Genomic DNA, 18,509 nt, shown 5'->3' with positions numbered 1-18,509 from the left:
CTGGGATCAGCTAGTTAGCATATTGGGGTTCTGTGCAACCACATAGTCGTCTTAAGCCTGACGTCTTGGCTCATGGACAAATTTTGGCCACGTTTAAGGTAGCACTATATGTAAAATAAACGAAGACGAAACTGGTTAGTTAATTGGGTGTTGAAGCACCAGTGTCTACCAGATACATTTGTTTCCAACCCATAAAATGATACTTAATAGTAAAATGTTTACTGCTGTTATTTTCTTGCTTATTTAATTAATCGGAATAGAGTTTATGAGACCACAGGCCCTGAGAGAGATGGGAAAGGAAAGCAGACTTTCTTTCTGTCCTCGAGCGTGTGGCCCAAAAATCAGGAGAGGAAACTGCATGAAAACAAAGCCAACATTTAACCTTTAAACTTGCAGATAAACGCCACAGGGGAAATCTTTTAGTCATTTATTAAACAAACTTATTAATGGATGTGATGGCTCTTGGCAGTAAAAGTACACTTGGTGTTAGAAATGAGGAGAATTTATGTTTGGGTAATGTCCCATTAATCTCCATCCACTCGATGGAGACGTTTGAGGGGTTTCTTGTCTGATCTTTCAAACAACTATGAACATGTTGATAAGTCACCGCATCCATAGTTGGATTAACACTGTGATTCATGTCCATGACTCCAAAAAGCTGCTCTTTGCCTTTATGTTCACTGCTCTGATGTAGTTGTGAATGGATGGATGGATCCTTTCAAACAAAAACATTTTAAAGGAATCCCAGTGAAACGTTTCCAAAGACAGGACAGGACTGAGAAAAAGTACTGTTACCTGTTCCAGCCAGTTCACCAGCTAAGACTGTTCAGTTTTCAGAAACCCAAGCGTGGAGTGGCATGTTAAATGTTAAAGTTCATTAACAGTGCAGTTACATGAGGACTGAACGTGCATAGCTCCAGCCCAGTCTCCTGTTCGTCAGTGCCATCATCTTCAGAGAGTCTCTACTGTATTGTAAAGCTTCCCTTTCACTACTGCTTTTCCTCTGTCGCCCCTGTTGCTCATCTTCTCCCGCTCCACCATGCATGTTCGTCACCTCTTTTGCACACTGTCTGTTGCTTTGGATGGTTGACCTCAGGTCTTTGAACTCATCTACTTCCACCGTCTCTGCTCCTTGTGTGTACACCTTCCTACCTGTCTTTGATTTCTTCTTTCTCCAGTGCATACCTCCACCTCTCCAGACTTTCTTCTACCTGCTCCCTACTCTTACTTCAGATCACAATGTCGTCTGCAAACATCAGAGTCCATGGACACTCCTGCCTGACCTCATCTAACAGACCATGTGTGTATCGCAAACAAGAAGGCGCTGGGAGCAGATCCTTGATACGATCCCACCTCTGCCTTGAGCTCATCTGTCACTCCTGCTGCACACCTCACCACTGGCTCACTGTCCTCCTATATATAGTTCCTGCACCAGCCTCATGTACCTTGCAGTCGTGCAGGACCACAGTTCCCCTCCTGTCACCATCACATCCTTTCTCCACAAAGAGACAGCATAACTCCTTCAGACCTTCTCCACATCTCTCTGTTGGTACACTTGCTTTTCTCTCAGCATGAAGCCATACTGCTGCTCACTGTCCCGTCGCTTCTTAACCTATCTTAAGCAAGTCTTTCCCATTGTCGTCAACTTCATCCCCCTGTATTTACAACTGCTCTGTGCATCACCCTCGTTCTTGATAATCTGTACCACTGCACTTCTTTATTCCTCAGGCATTGTTCCCTCTTCTTAAAGTACATGTTCACCACAGCCATTTCAATCCTTTTTGCAAAATCCACCATAACCTGTCATTAAGCATTCCTCTCCTTAACACTGGTGTACAGGGATGTAGTATCCCCACACACCAGTACCGTCTCCCACCTTTCTCTCACTTTTGAGCTGTAGCAGAGCTAGTTGTAAATTTGCTGGTCTTCATTACTGAAAGTGGGGGAGAGTTCAGTAACATCAGAATACATATTAAATGCCAGCCCGTGTGATAGCTGCTTGATCCACTGTACAAAAAGAGTCTCCTGCTCTCTTGTGCTGGTCTCAGAGCATGAAGAACCCATTTACAGCTATGATGGTGTCTGTTCCAGGAACACCGAGTGTCCAAACAAATGCACTGTGTTTCTTGTCTCTGAACATGCCAAGTACCCAAAGCTCTACAAAGCATGAAGGACAAGTGCTTACAAACGTCTACAGTGCTGCTACAGACGAGCCCCTGCTCAAAAGGAACGGTTACTTATGAACAGTCCTGTTGAAATGATTGAACTGCAGACTTTACTCACTTTTATTTCAAGGGTTTAAACAAAAATATATCTTTATCTGTTTAGGAATTTTATTTTGACACAGATCTTTTCAGAACATAATTTTAAATAAGAGTATTGTTTTTGACATTTGGATCTATCCTTTGCCTAAAGTCCATAACCGATGAACATCCCTTGAATTAAAGCTGAAAGTTTCCACTTCAGTCACATCCACAGAGGCTACACAACAAAATGTGTCATTGTCTAATAACTTACCAATTAATTGTTCGATATATCTGCTGTGAACATGCTGCACGGTGAATGATGGGAACTCAGCGTGACACCACGACCACGCTGTTTCACAAAAACTGCTTGGCAATAGAAGGTCCTACCAAGGATTCCCCTCACCGAACAGCTTGTTGATCTGATGAAATCCCTGGGAGGAGTTCATTCAAGTACGAGGCCTGAAAATGGTGAAAAATGTTGCCAAAATGACACTCTAAACTCCAAATGGCTGACTTCCTGTTAGGTTTAGATTATGACTCCAAGAGACCTTAAGATAATACATTAGGCTACCAAATTTCAGTCACAGATGAAACATAGTGCAGGAGCCGCTTGTTTGAAATGTATTCTGTAAATGTTGTACTTTGTGCTGTGGAGCCAGTTTGCAATATTCCATGACCAACTGCACCACCTGCTCCCACTGGGTGGCGCTCTAACTATTGCTGATAATGGGTACATCAATCTGTTCAGGGCGGGACTTTCATCGTGCCTGTGAAGTTTGGTAGATACTGGACTAGATTTCTTTGACTTATAGCAGTTTTATACTTCATCGCAAAACATCAACATTCACCATGCTGCTGGGGTCGTGCCTTTTGTGAAACACTCACAGTTTTCAATCTAACCTAAGACCAAATCCTCAAAGCTTTCCTGGATAAATCTGAGGTTGCTGGGGTGAAGTGGCTTGAAACTGTACTCCAAAGTGTAAAACATGACATTTCCTGTTCCCACTAGGTGGCGCTGTAACCACTGTCAATTTTAACAACTGAAACGTGTTCGGGGCAGAGCCTTGTCACCTGTAAGAAGGTTGGTCCAGAATGAAGAATGTATGTGTGAATGACAGCAAATTAAAATTTCATGAATATGATCAAAATTTGCTTTTAATGAAAACTCAAAAGCACTGCAGTTTACCATGGCCCAGGTGTGTCGTTAAGACTGCCCAGGTGTGTCGTTTACATGAAACTCCAGCTGTGTCCCAATTCAGGGTCTGCACGCTTGAAGTACGTGCACTACGCGAACAACGTACGGTGCGTACTATAAGTACGAGAAGTGCGGAAGTGAGAGGCTTGTGAAATGGGACGGTCTAGCCGTCATCGCGCTGCTCAGGCGTGTATATATACACGTATACGTGTATATATACACGTATATGTACATACGTGTATATATACACGTATATGTACATACGTATATATACACGTATATGTATATATACGTATAAATATATATGTATATATACGTGTATATACATATATATATATATACGTATATATATATATATATACGTGTATATACATATATAAGTGTATATATACATATATATATATATATATATATATATACATATATACATATATATACATATACATATACGTATACATATACATATACGTATATATATACACGTATATATATCTGTATGTGTATATATATATATATATATATATACATACACATACACATACATACACATACACATACATACACATACACATACACATACACATACATACACATACACATACACATATATACACATACATACACACACATATACATGCACACATATATATATATGAACACCCATTTTTAAGTAAGATCATTGAAAAAGCAGTTTCTCAACAGCTCAATTACTTCTTAAAACAGAATAACTGCTATGATGCCTTCCAGTCAGGTTTTAGACAGAACCACAGCACTGAAACCGCTCTGACCAAAGTGTTTAATGACACATGTCTGAATACAGACAGTGGAAAAATGTCAGTCTTAGTTTTACTGGAAACGTGTTTACACCTTGTAAAAACACGTTTTGGCTCAACAAAGAAGCTCTCATCTTCAAAAGATGGGAAACCTTCAATGAATTTAATGCTTTTATTTTTCTCTTGCAGCTCAGAATACAGAGGCTGAAAGGATGTATAAACCCACACAACATTGTCAACAAGCTTGTTCAAAACATGTACACAGTTTTCCAATACAGATTTCACGAAAAAGGTCTTTCCCGAGGCACTTGGCCCGACAACCATACAGGAAAATGGCACATGAAGTCTGGGATCAAACTCAATTAAAGCAGGCTGAAACATTTTAAAAACAAACAAAAAAACAAACAAACAAAAAAAAAATAATCAATAACCAAGGGGTAAAGTCAGACCTCCTGGCAGCAATCTACGCTTGTCATAAACAACCCGGAATTTTTTGGGGAATGATGAATTTTGTAGTGAAAAGGCTGCTTTATTACGAATGATACTGTGCTGAGGGGCCTCAAGTGTAGACCCTCCTTCAGTTATCAATGTAATTGTCAACAAGGTTGTTTACAGATTCAAAGTTGACCCTTTCGCAGACCTCATGTGTTTGTGTGATGCCTTTTGCTTTCAAAACAACTTTACCTTTTCTGGTCATGTAACCATAACTTTTAGGTCCAGCTGCAACAAACTCGGTAATGAAATCATCCTGATCTAACTCGTTTGTTAGCTCGCCTAAATATCGACCTAATTCTAGTTCAGATTGATTTTGTTTGGTGAGATAAACAACACTATCAGTATCATAGTAAATAGCTCTTTCCTGCAGCTGATCCAAGTAACTGTAGAGTTTCATACGCCCATATGAAGTAGTGAAGGCCGCAATGAAGATGTTATCTGTGGAGTTTGGGAGTGGAGTGCAGAGGTCACCATAACACCATTGAATAAGAGCCACATCATCACTGACAAAAGAGAAATAGCTCACTTTGTATTTTTGAGAGAACATGAGGTTAAAGAATTCCTCGGGGTCACTCACCAGTTTGCTCTGTGTGAGATTATTTCTCTGACCGAATTTTCCCCAAAAAGAGTTTAAACACAGTTTGGCCATTTGTCTTTTAGCAGGGTTTAGTTTTATGTTTTCAGGGTCTAAAGTGATGCCTTGCTTAGCCTGGTAGTCTTTAATGTAAAGCTGTTTAGCCTCCTCAGTTACAGCATCTGATGGGTAGCCTCAAGCTTCTTGTTTTTTACGCAGGAAATGATGTAATACTCTGTGAATATTGTGTTACTCTGTTTCTCAAAGTGCCATACCTCGACTTTTTTGATAGCCCTTTTCTAATGCCAGGTTAAATTCAGGAGTGGTCCACACCCCTCTGAGAGCTCTCTCCTCGTTGCTATGGTTACACGCCCCCTGTTGGTTGTTCATTTCAGCACAAGTGCGACAGAGTAAAGAGAAGCTTTCCTGACTTTGTTTTATAGGGTAAAACGGGAAAATAGAGCCCTCTGGGTGGGTAAACAACCGCTTTGATAAACCCAAAGTAGTTTTTAGGGTCCTGAAAATCTCGAAAGATTATTTGAGGATGACCTAAGGGGTAACTACAGGTGCTATTTACAAATGGATACAGCGAGGTAACATCAACATAGCTGATTTTCTCACCAGGCCCAGCACTACAACGCAGCTGTGCTGGGCTTGTACGGCCTCCAAAGAGTGCATGACGGGGGTTCAAAGGCTCTGGTGGATCGTAACGTTTGAGAAAGCTGATTACACTCTCATCAGTACTTTTCAACTCGGTCCACTCGTGCTCCCAGGTTATAACAAGACACACATTATGCTCAGCTCTCAATCTAGCGAGCCTGTCTTATGTGTGCAAAAGACGCACCTAACAGGGGATTAACATCGGCCTGATTCAAAAAACACTTAACACAGCCGTGGAAGTAGCAGCCCAAAAATTCCCAAACGTATGTTTTACCGTTAATCTGACCAAACCCATCGACATAATAACAACAGAGCTGTTTTTCTCCTTGATTGAGCGCATGTCTGATAAAAACACCTTGTGTGTACGTGAGATATTCGAGCCATTGAATTGAGGATGAGGAAAATGATTTGACCTGATCACGGTAATTTACAGGGCATGGTAATGCTAAAGAATTCGCTGGCATGAAGTTTGCTAAATAAGTTTTCAAGCACGGGCTTGCAAGAGTGCTGCGGCTGAAAGGATCTACTCCTGTCTCTTCAATAAACCCGTTTCTGCACAATGTGCAACCCGAGCTAGAATTTCAACATCGTTTTCACAGTATAAAAGGGCCTCTTTCATGAAATTAAAGGTGCCGGAGCTGACTGAATGATACCATTCATAAAATTCTTGCCTGCCTTGTGTTGTCATGCGTTCCAGACTATAGGCTGAGGGGGGAGGGTAAGGGCCTGCATAAGTTAGGTTTTGTTTCGAGCTGAAACAATGGGGGGAAAAGCCTTTAATGCTGTCTGAAAAACCCATCGCTTTTGGGATACCTGACGATGGCATAGGAAGGAAGCTGCACGAGTCCATGTAGCGCTGGTTTAAGTCTGTGTCTGTAAAGCTGATCACTTTCGAGCCTTGCATGATTAACTTTGGTTTTAAACCTTGCTTAACCATAGCCCTGAGAATAATGTAAGCATCGAAACCCTTAGCATTATGAGCGATAAAGATAGAGCCCTTAAAGAGCGGGCGTCTAAAATAAGCCAGAAACTTTTCAGCGCAATCCTCGCCCTGACAGCTCCAAGATTTACCATCTGATGTTTTTGCACAGACCAGAAAAGGACTGTTCACCGTGATCGCTTACGAACGTTTCAAAATCATAAAAAAATCAACTTGTTGTTATGCTCTGTCTCGCGTTCTAAAACCTGCATATAGCACTCGTGCGTTTGCCGATCACTTATTTTCTCTTGGCCGCAAATTCTGCATTTGCTCTTCTTGCATTTGTGGGGTTTACCTTTTACAGCAATATAATAAAGAAGAGAGCACTTGAGACATTTTTTAAAGATCTGACAGTTGCTTGAGAGTCTTTTACGCCTCTCATTTGGCTTTTTATGGTTCTGGAAACAAAGGGGAGACCTACAGGTACGGTTACAGTCTGGGCATAACAGGGGAGACAGGATGTCGCTACTACATGTGGATTGCATACAGACAGAGCAGCGATCAGGGCAGAAATGAGATAACACGTGATTATATCCAGTGTAACAGTAATTACAGACATAGTCTGTGCCCATAAAGCCTTTTAAATTTTTAATAGCGTAGTAATGATTGTCAAATAAAAATAAGCACAGGGTTTTTTCTGTATTTGGTGTACTAGTTTGAAATTTACAAAGGCTACGATCATACTCGTTACAGTAAAATACTATAATTTTACAGTTGAGTAGCGTTTCGCATGTAATTATCTGATTAAAGCCCACAGGCGTTTGATCATTTAGACCAGCTTTTTGTTGAATTTCTCTACCAAAGGCTTCTGCCTGCGCGTCGTTAAAATCGGGGTGCAGAAGGTGGGCGAGACTTATGGAAAAACGTAACTTATTCGCGGGGTTGTGGACCACGTATAAAAAAACGCCTTTTCTTTTTCACAATTTCGTTGTTGAGTATCTGACTAAGATGCCTCTTACCGCTACCAGAAGGGGGTCTAACGATCTGAGCTATGAGCTCAAGTGAGCCTTCACACATAACCGACCAATTTGATTGCACAGTTCTCAAGAATAAATCTTCAAATTCAGACTAATCATAATCACGTAAAATGACTGAAACATTATTTTGTAACTGTTGCCCTATGAACTCTAATTGTATAAGATCGCCTGGACTTGCATGCGAGAAAATCCTGTTTGTTATTTCATGGGCACTGCCCATTATACCTTGATAATATTGGGCGTAATTGGGTATATCGTGCGGAGGCGGGAAATTCTAAATTTCTCTAATTTCAACGTTATTAAATTTATTTCTGACAACTATAGACGGTTGTGCTGAATTGCTGGCGCAACTCAGGTCTGGATTACCGCCTTGCTGTTGAAAGGAATGATCGGGATCATTGTTTGCGGGGTTAAGTGGCTCGTTAGCAGAGACTATGTTTGGGGAAAAGACTAGCGATTGCTGTTGTTGATTAGACTCATTGAAACGGTTTAAGAACGGGTCGTTAGGGTTTGGGGAAAAGCCGAGCGATTGCTGGCTATGAGAATCATTGAAACGATTTTCATTTAACCTGTTTATTTGACTCAATAACTCTGGCGGTATTTGAACCTCATCCTGTATTTGCGCCAAGGCTGCTAAAGCCCTATTAAGCGCTAGAAACGGATCTGATGAATGAGAATGAGCCGCGTCTGACTCTGTTCGAACCTCAACATGCTCCACTCCCAAACTCAGAGAATTATTTTGAAAGGCACTTTCACTAGGCGCTAATCGGGCTAGAGCTAAATTGAGCATTTCTAAAGGGTCATCATTATTATTATTATTGATAACATCAGGTTGCTCATGGTTTTGTGGAGGTGTATTCTGTGAATGATGAGTATTTTCATTTAACCAAGCTAAGGCTATTTCTAAAGCAAGAAATGGGTCTGTAATATCATGCTCCTGGTTATCCATTTTTTATTGTGTAACAAGAATATATAAAAACACAGTTGTTTGAAAAAGCAAAGAAAAGCAAAGAAAAAGTTTTTTTTTAATATATGACCAGTGGAATTAATTCAGCTATGAGACATACTGCACAAAGAGCTATAGAAGCCAGCTGGTCTTGTCTGCGCTTTGACCTGGTGCTTCTTATCCTTGTGGTTCTGCCGCTTGTCCTGTTCCTCCTTGTGAGATGCTTAAGTAGCCCTAACATTTTTTTTGAGGGTAAAAAACAAACAGTTATGTTAAATACAAAAGGATAGTTTTTTTTTTAAATGAGAAAAAAGGGAGAACCTAGAGAGACTGACCGTGTTTGGCTCTCAAAAGCAGGCGCCGTGACTTTCGGTTGCCTGAGGGGGGAGAAGAAGTGTTGGCCGGGATGCTGCTCCGGGAGCCAGGAACATGGGGACCGAGCTCGGAGAGCAAATCCTGCCTCTCCCGATCGGGCAGACGAATGTTTTTCCCCGAGGCTCGCGGGACAGAAGAACCGCTGGTGGGGATGGAACTCATGTGGTCTGACAGTGTCACCACCCAGAAACGGATCACCATGTACCCCAACCAGAAGCCTTGGATGAACCGGGATGTTCGTCTCCTCCTGAAGGCCCGCAACACCGCCTTTAGGTCAGGAGATGCACACGCCTACAGCACAGCCAGGGCTAATCTAAAGAAGGGCATCAAAAAAGCCAAACACCATTACAAAAAGAAGGTAGAAGAACACTTCTCCAACTCCAACCCCCGACGCATGTGGCAAGGACTCCAGACCATCACAGACTACAGGACCACCAAACCCTCCCCCGCATCCTCTGATGTCTCCTTCCTCAACGAGCTCAACAACTTTTATGCTCGTTTTGAGCGAGGGAACCCCACAACCACAACCAAAGCAGACGTGACGCCAGACCACCAACCTCTGACTCTCTCCCCCACCGATGTAGGAGCGGTGCTGAGCAGGATCAATGTCCACAAGGCTGCAGGCCCTGATGGCATACCCGGGCGTGTTCTCAGAGCGTGTTCTGGGGAGCTTGCAGGAGTGCTGACAGACATATTCAACCTGTCCTTGGCCCACGCTGTGGTACCGGCCTGCTTCAAATCCACCTCCATCGTCCCGATACCCAAAAACTCCAACCCATCTTGCCTCAATGACTACCGCCCAGTAGCACTCACCCCCATCATCACTAAGTGCTTAGAGCAGCTGGTCCTAGCACACTTCAAATCCTGTCTCCCCCCCACCCTGGACCCCCACCAATTCGCATACCGCCAGAACAGGAGCACAGAGGATGCAGTCTCCATCGCACTGCACTCTGTCCTCTCACACCTGGACAACAACAACACCTACGCCAGAATGCTGTTTATAGACTTCAGTTCAGCGTTCAATACAACCCTCCCCTCACAACTCATCAGGAAACTGACAGACCTGGGCATCAGTTCCCTCATCTGCAAATGGTTACTGGACTTCCTGACCAACCGCCCCCAACATGTCCGGCTGGATAACCGCTGCTCATCTACAATCACGATGAACACCGGTGTACCACAAGGCTGTGTGATGAGCCCCTTCCTCTACTCCCTCTTCACCCACGACTGCAGACCTGCTGATGGTTCCAACACCATCATTAAGTTTGCAGATGACACCACGGTGATTGGCCTCATCAGTGACAACGATGAGGCCGCCTACAGGGAGGAGGTGGATCGTCTGGCTGAGTGGTGCGACACAAACAACCTGCTGCTTAACACCGAGAAGACCAAGGAGCTCATCGTGGACTACAGGAGGAATGCTCACCCACATCCACCCATCCACATTAAGGGGACGGCTGTGGAGCGTGTGAGCAGCTTCAAGTTCCTGGGAGTCCACATCTCCGAGGATCTCACCTGGACGACCAACTGCTCCAAGCTGGTCAAGAAGGCTCACCAGCGCCTCTTCTTCTTGAGGACTCTGAGGAAGAACCACCTGTCCTCAGACATCCTGGTGAACTTCTATCGTTTCACCATCGAGAGCATCCTGACCAACTGTATAACAGTCTGGCACGGGAACTGCTCTGCCTCGGACCGGAAGGCGTTGCAGAGGGTCGTGAAAACTGCCCAGCGCATCGCCGGAGCACCACTTCCTGCCATAAAAGACATCTACAGGAAGCGGTGTCTGAAAAGGGCTGGGAAAATCATCAGAGACCCCAGTCACCCATCACATGGACTCTTCACCCTCCTGCCCTCTGGGAGGCGCTACAGGAGCCTCCGGACTAAGACCACCAGGTACCGGAACAGCTTCTTCCCCACAGCTGTCAGACTCCTGAACTCTGCCTCCTGACATCTGACCCACGTTAACACATGGACTGAACATACACACACCCACAATGGACAACTGTACCCTCAAACACACAATAATAACATGGACTGAACCACCACTCACAACCACTAGCACTTTATATAGATACTGTAGAAATTATCCACATATCTAATTTATCTTAACTGCACTACTGTATAGCTCTGTAAATAATCATTCTGTACATACGATAATTTTTAACCCTACAACTGTTTACAACTTGCATAGTTCCCATTTCTGTATAACTGTATATCTCAGATTTCTGTAAAGTTATTTATTTCATATTCTGTACAGTTTTTCATATTTATATCCTGTTCATAGCCTGTACATAGCTTGTACTCACTACAGCCTGTACATACCTATAGTTATAGAATATTCACAACATACTTCATACCGTGTACATTATAACATACCATAATAGACCCATTTCTGTAATATACTTACATATCTATATTATTGCTAATATATATTGTAATATATCTATATCACTAAAGCACTTCTGGATGGATGCAAACTGCATTTCGTTGCCCTGTACCTGTGCATGTGCAATGACAATAAAGTTGAATTCTATTCTATTCTATTCTAAAGCGGGGCGACCTAGCGCTGAGATCAGCTCTTGTCTCTCCCGATCGGAAAGATGAATATTCTTCCCCGAGGATCGCTGGTATGGGGGCTGGAGCACTGGTGAAGAAGAAGAACTCGGAGTCCTCGGAAAGACAAAGCGGTCCAAATCCAAGATGTCTAAAAAAGTTTGATAAAATGAAAAAGAGGGTTAATGTTATTTTTCTTGTACAATTAGCTGTTAAGACGGAGAACAAGAAATGAAACAAACCTACCAATTTGATCGAGAGAATCACCGAGAGTAGAGTTGAGCACGCTTATTTCAGAGTCTAAAAAAGAAATAACAACGAGTATTTAAAAACATGGAAAAACAGTAAAAATATAAGCATTACATGAACAAAGAGTAAGAAATGAGGTACCTGATGAGGCCATGATTTGCTGCTACAGTATAGTATACTAAAGCACTTTTAGCTCCGAGTGTTAAACTCGAGCTTATATATATTTTAAAAAGTGTATTCGAAGTGTTACAAAAACCCTATTTACATGGTTTTTAAGATGAAAGGTTTGAGAGAATGGTTAAAAAGGAAAGTGCAAAGTGTAGTTAGAAAGGAAGATTAACACTTACCGATTGATATGCACATAAGGAAAGAGGCGCCAGTTGCTGTTGAAACGGTCCGGTCCTTATGCGAACTCACAAGCAGCCTAAGCGGCGCCAGTTGTTGATGTGGCTGAAGTCAGACGTCTTGTGGGAGCGCCGTGCCAGTCTTAACCTCAGCGGGAGATCATAAAAATCGGACCTGTATCCGATTGGCTAACCGGGGTGCGAGGAGAGCCGCCCAATTGTTATGTGATTGGCAGTGGGGCGTAGTTAGGCGGAGTTGGTCTCCGGCACAAATTTTCAGTCTAGGTAAGCAGCACTCACGCGCTGACCCACCACCAGATGGCGTTTTTTAAGCATAAAAAGTAAAAACTTTTTTTAATGGCTTAAAAATAAAATAATGCTATTAGATATAAAAACTTTTTAAAATAATCAATTAGTTCTTTTTTGGGGGGGGGGAAGCAATGAGCTATGACCTAGCATATTTTGGATGAATATCATATTTTTTGATGAATATCATAATTTTGTTACTTCCTTTATTACTTTTATTGGGGCCACAAATCACTCTGTTTGACATAAGGGGCCTAATATCCCTCCTTTGATCGGTAGTTGGATGGGACCGGTCCCTTCTTGGGGTCCTTGGGGATCAGGACCGTCCGACCTTCGGTTAGCCATTCCGGGTGTCTCTCGTCAGCTGGTTCATTTGTGCTACCAGACACTCATGGAGTGCAGTCAGCTTCTTCAGCTAGTAGGTGTGAACCATGTCGGGGCCTGGTGCTGTCCAACGCTTCATACTAGAGACACAAACAAGAAGAGTTCCCAGATGGTACAGTGGACACATGTGTGACTGCTGTGATTAAAGCATCTTTCTTTCAGCTTAACGAGTGAACCGTCAGCTCGTTCAAACACACGTTAAAGTCCGTTTGGCTCGACACCACCGAGCAGAGGCAGCAATATAACATAGCTAACATTAACAGTGCAGTGAATCCTGCTTGTGCCTGATATTCAGGACTGCAAACCGAGCAGCATCACTGACTTTCAGCTTGTTGTGTTTGTGGATATATGACTGACTTTAATTATCCATGAAATCATCACATTCTCTGTAAGATGAAGGTCGACTATATATATATTTTGAAGTAGAAGCTTAAAAACCAAGTTAACGCTGAAAGTACAAACATCACTAATGTCACATAACTTTGCCGACATGTGGCCAACAGTAATGTTTCAATGTTCTTCATTATTAAACATTCGCACATAAATAAGTGACATCATATTCAGTACTTACTTTTGACAGTTCACTCTTCGGCCGCTCCACTTCAGCCGTATTTTGCCGCAAAATTATCCACACCCACCGCCGCGCTATGAATTGTGGGATTTATGGGACCACGAAGCGTGCACCGGACCATGCTTGGGGCCTTTCTCAATATGCGTACTTGTGTTCTCGTGTACTCGTGATACGTCATCAGTCGGAGACCAAGTACTGTTCCAATTCGAAGTACGCATCAAGCCGAGAACGCGAAAAAGTCCCGGATGTGTTCTCGCTCCGCCCGTTTTATCGAGCATGCATTGGTGGTGACTTGTGTGGACTTATTTTGGGGGGGGCGTGCCAAGATGGCGGAGTGAGTAGACGCTCTCTACCGAGTTCTGCACAGAAAGTTCGTGAACAACGGTAAAACCTCAACTTTATGCTGCTAACACTAACAACTCACTAAACAAGAGAAGATACAGCAACCATAGGGCAAGAAGCAGCAGAATGCCGAATCAGAAAGGAGCGAAAAGGGGACTGGAAAGTTCCAAGTCTAAGATAGCGCCTGAGAATGCTAACGAGGAGAGTGCTACGTCCAGCAACGTGCTAATGGATAGCTTCCATAACTACGCAGCTACTACGGTGGCACTCACGTTAGCCGAAGAAGAAATGGATGAGTTCCCACCTCTCCCTGTTACACCTCTCCAATCGCCAGCTCCGAAGAAGGTGATGTACGAACGCAGCAACTCTGACCCAGTTGATGTAAATGAGATAATTTCTCGTCTGTCGGCACTAATAAACACCAGGTCTGATAACATTGAGAGCATGGTGAGAGAGAACTCGAACATGGTGAAAGAGAATACGCTCCAGATTGAGGGTCTCAAAAAGACGATTGATTTTGTGTGCGCGGAAATGAAAGATATGAAGGGGAAAGTTTGCGACTTGGAAAAAAAAGTAACTATAGAGGAAGGTAGAGTGGACAACTGCCAACAGAGAATATCTGAGTTGGAAAGATATTCCAGGAGGTGGAATCTCAGACTGCATGGAGTCAAGGAGGCTGAGAAAGAAGACGTAAGGGGAAAGGTGACTGTGATATGCCAGTCTGTTCTGCCAGAACAAAATCGTAGGCTGCCTGACGTCATCGACACCGTACACCGACTCGGAGCCAAGCGACAAGGTAGCACCAGACCCAGAGGCATCATCGTGCAGTTCACCTCCCGAATCTACAGAGATGCTGTATGGAAAGCAGCCAAAACATCCTCCTACCTGCAGGACAATCATTTGAGGTTCGCTGAAGATCTGTCCAGGGAGGACAGAGAACGTCGTGACAAACTGTGGCCGATGATAGACAAAGCCCGTGAGGAGGGTAAGCCGGCTTATTTCGTGGGAGGCCGAGGATTCATCAGTGGATCAGAAGTTTTCCCTCCTTCATAGAGACGCTTATTCAGTCTCCGAAATGACATTTCTGTAAGCTTGTTTACATGGTGAACTTGATATTTTCACCCTCAGGTTAAAGTTTTATTTTGTGTTGAAGAGTGTGTTTATCTACAAAAAGCTATATTTAAACCATAGTAGATAGTTAAATACTGTATTTTTGTAAGCTTAGTCACTCAGGGTTTTTACTGTTCTACTACCTAAATTGTGCGGCACCCGGTCCCCTTATCCTATAGATCTATTCTTAGCTGTAGAAGTTTAGAACTTACTTTTTCTCTTTCTTTTTTCTAATAACTTTGTCTTTTTCATTTGTTTCTCTTAATACCAGGGGTTTAAGACAAACATGTAAACGCAAAGCTTTGTTTTTATTTGCCAAACAATTTAAAACAGATTTTTGCTTTTTCCAAGAGAGTCATTCCACACCTGCTGATACAAATTTTTGGAAATCACAATGGGGTAATGAAGTCTGGTTGTCCCATGGCTCTGAGCGTTCTGCTGGAGTTGCCACGCTTAAAAATTCTTTTTCTGGAGATGTGTTACACTCTGACTGTGACACCTTAGGACACTACCTCTGCTCAATAATCAGACACAATAACAGTACTTTCATTGCAGTAAATATATATGGTTACAATAATAAAACTGAAAATGATAAATTACTTGACTCCTTAGAAGAAAGAATTAATTTCTGGCTCTCCAAATACCCAAATTCAGTCCTCTTAATTGGTGGAGACTTTAACATTGCTTTAGACAATATGGTTGATAGGTGGCCTCCAGGGCAGCAGTCTTCATACAGTGCAAACTTGAAAAATTTTATGGGAAAATTTAATCTTGTGGATATTTGGAGAGAAAAATTTCCAGATGATAGACTCTTTACTTGGAGCAATAAGACAGGATCCAGGCAATCACGTATTGACTTTTGGCTTGTTTCTGACTCTATTGATAAAGATAATATTACCGTTAATATACTTGCCACCCCCCTCACTGATCATAGAGCAATTTACATCAACGTCCAAATGTTTACACTGGATAATATACCTCATAAATTCTCTTATTGGAAGTTAAATAATTCTTTACTAAAAGATAAAATGGTTAACATGCAGATTAATAAATTAATTGTTTATTATTGGAACAAAGCTAACAGAGAGAAGTCCTTTTGTACCAATTGGGAACTTTTTAAATTTGAAGCATGCAAATTCTTGAGAAGATACGGGAGTCAAATTGCTAAATTAAGGAAAGCTGAAGAACAAGAAGTAATAAGCAGAATTGCCTCTTATTACCAGAAGTCCCCAGAAGAAATCTCAGAGGAAGATAAATTGAGTTTACTAGAACTTCAAAATAAACTGGACGGTTTATATCGACACAAGGCTGAGGGTGCTTTCATAAGATCCAGGAAGAGGTGGCTGGAGGAGGGCGAACAAAATTCTGCTTACTTTTTCAGACTTGAAAAATACAGATCAAAAACAAACTCTATTCATCAACTAAATATTAATGGCATTGTCTCTGACAATCCTGGAGAAATTTCACATTTCTGTGCCGAATTCTATACTAAACTATACAACTCAAAATATAATGAGGCTGTCTCAACAGGATTTTTCAATAATATTAAAAACCTAAAAACTATTGTTGTGGAAGATAGAAGTTATTGTGACAGCCCTCTGACTGTGGAGGACGTTTGTAATTCCATTTCTGCACTTAAGGCCAATAAATCTCCCGGCACAGATGGTTTGACTGCAGAGTTTTATAAATCATTTTCTAATCTCCTGGCTCCGTTTTTACTGCAGGTTTTTACAGAAAGTATAGAGAATAACACCCTCCCTCCTTCTCTTACTCAAGGTCTCATAACACTTATTCCAAAACCAAACAAAGACTTACTCTTTATTGATAATTGGAGACCCATCTCCCTGCTCAATAATGACTATAAGGTTATGGCTTTAATACTTGCTAATAGAATTAAAGAGGTCTTGGAAACAATTATTGATGAGACACAATCAGGCTTTATGAGAAACAGACACATTTCTAATAACATTAGACTGGTTTTGGATTTACTTGATTACTCTGATCTGGTACCTGACAATAGCTTCATTCTCTTCCTGGATTTTTATAAGGCTTTTGATACAATTGAACATCAATTTATTTTCCACTGTTTGTAAAAATTTGGCTTTGGCAAGTTTTTCTGTAAAGCTGTCAAAACCTTATACACAAATGGCAATAGTTCTATTAAAATGATTAACGGCTCCACCCCGAGATTTGACCTGAAACGTGGTATTCGCCAAGGATGTCCTATTTCACCATATTTATTTTTACTTTGTACACAAATTCTTGCAACTAATATTTCAAACAGTGTTGTACAAGGAATCACCATAGCTGATAAGGAGCTCGTCATCAGCCAGTTAGCCGATGACACCACACTCTTCTTGAAGAATGCAAACCAAATCCCACCAGCCCTTACTGTGATTAGTGATTTCTCTGAGGCCTCTGGTTTATGCCTAAATCTAAAAAAGTGTGAGTTACTAGCAATTAAAGACTGCCCTGCAAATACTATCTGTAATATCTCTGTTAAACAATAAGTCACATACTTGGGACTGTTAATATCCAAAGACCAAAAATCAAGATGCTCTTCAAACTTCACTCCAATTATACAGAAAACCCTAAAAAAGTTCAACCAGTGGCTGCAAAGGGACTTGTCTTTGAAAGGTAGAGTGTTAATTACTAAAGCTGAAGGGATATCCCGATTAACATATGCTGCTCTCTCCTTACATCTGGATAAGAAAATTAGTAAAGATATTGACCGTATGCTCTTTAATTTTATATGGAAAAACCGTACGCATTATATTAGAAAAACTGTTGTGATGAATAAGTACGAATCAGGTGGGCTTAACGTCCTAGACTTTTCTACTTTAAATAACACTTTCAAAATTAATTGGGCTAAACATTTTCTTAAAAACCCTACCTCTATCTGGAACTTTATACCATATTATATTTTCTCTCGTTTTGGTGGCTTTAATTTTATTTTAAATTGTAATTACAATGTTGAGAAACTCCCTGTAAAGCTTTCATCCTTCCATAAGCAGGTCCTCTTAGCGTGGACCCTCATTTATAAACACAACTTCTCACCTCACAAATACCTTATCTGGAACAACAGAGATATTTTATATAAAAATAAATCACTTTTCCTGGAAACTTGGATCCAAAATGGGATCCTATTGGTGGCTCAGCTGGTTAGTAAAGAGGGACAACTACTTACTTACGACGACTTTATTGCACTATATAATTTTCCAATCAGTGTTCAGGAATTCTCAATGGTGCTTGGTGCCATACCCTCAGGGACTTTAATGTTATATAAAAACACTGACAGCTCAATATCTACCTCAGTCACTCTCCCTGATCCAGCTGAGTCACCAATAGGAAAAATCTGCTTTTCACAGGAACTTGGTAACAGCAATAAGAGAATACGTAGTTTATTCCAAGAAGATATCGTCTCTCTCCC

Source organism: Perissodus microlepis, chromosome 16, assembly GCF_051167445.1.
Source record: "Perissodus microlepis isolate ML-2025 ecotype Zambia chromosome 16, ASM5116744v1, whole genome shotgun sequence".
In the NCBI taxonomy this organism is placed as follows: Eukaryota; Metazoa; Chordata; class Actinopteri; order Cichliformes; family Cichlidae; genus Perissodus; species Perissodus microlepis.
Note: the sequence above shows the minus strand (reverse complement) of the source record.